The sequence below is a fragment of the Cephus cinctus genome, unplaced genomic scaffold (assembly GCF_000341935.2).
Source record: "Cephus cinctus unplaced genomic scaffold, Ccin1 Ccin1_scaffold0076, whole genome shotgun sequence".
Lineage (NCBI taxonomy): Eukaryota > Metazoa > Arthropoda > Insecta > Hymenoptera > Cephidae > Cephus > Cephus cinctus.
In genome coordinates, this window is record NW_014332817.1 from 111453 (window position 1) to 112461 (window position 1009).

The window sequence follows — 1009 nt, forward strand, 5'->3', positions numbered from 1 at the left end:
TTTTTTTTTTTTTATTTTTTTTTTTTTTTTTTTTTTTTTTTAAGGTATATTTCTATTTACTACGCGAAGCACTCGTTCTGCGCTTTGTACAGTACCACGGATGCCTATCCGCAGTACCTGAAGAACCAAGTAGCTTTGGAGAACTTTCCTCGGGAGCTTTTACATGGAAACTGGATTTTAATTGAGGCTGCGGACTTTTCCCATAAACTGTCCACGTGGTGCATAGCTGTATTAGGTTAAGCTTGACTTTCAAAGCGACCGAGGAATATCTTTGAAAAAGTTAAAATTAAATTGAAGTCTGTCCCAGGAAATATGAGTAAAGTCACCAGAGGCGCCGCACGCGTCCCTTTGTCGCCACGGACAACGCGTGTCGTCGAAATCAGTGATATTTGAATTTCCCGCCAGTAAAGATTTAAATATCGTCCGAATCGCAAAAAGCCGCCGATCGGCACTGAGCGTTATGTGGAAGAAATTATCTTTTTAGGATTCTACCGTCCAACGAATTAAATCGGGTCAACGAATCCGAAGGCTGATTGTCACCAAGTTCCAGAGTATAAAGAAAAGGATGAATTGTACAGCGCGCAAGAAAGAAAATTGCGAGAACGAATGAAAAGAAAGAAAAAGAAAAAGAAAAAAACAAATAACCGATTCACCGAAGGTCCTTCCGACCCGCGGAACAATCTGCGCGCTACTGGCCTTTTACATCCTCCCGCGGCCACCGCGAACCCCCCGAGGACTTTTACGATTTACGGTTTATCGCCTCGTGGGACACGCATAATTCAAGTCGACGCCATTTTCTATCACGGACTTCGCGTTTTACCTCTTTCCTCCTTAATCGAAGTGAGCACCATTTTTTACACTGACTACCAACCCATCCTCACTGCTACCACGTAATACGTACGAGTTCCCTTTGTCAGTCCTGGAAAAGATCTAATCAGTGGCTGGACCACGGTAAGATTTTTCTACAGACATCCGTAAATCTAAAAAGAAAGTACTGGAAGGAAAAAAC

At 42.6% G+C, this 1009-nt stretch overlaps 1 protein-coding gene across 7 annotated transcripts in view; it reads right to left on the minus strand.

Annotated features, from left to right (window-relative positions):
- Window positions 1-1009, minus strand: part of LOC107270001 (serine/threonine-protein kinase NLK) — a 69841-nt gene that overhangs the window by 16930 nt on the left and 51902 nt on the right. The gene's annotated exons all lie outside the window — the stretch shown is intronic.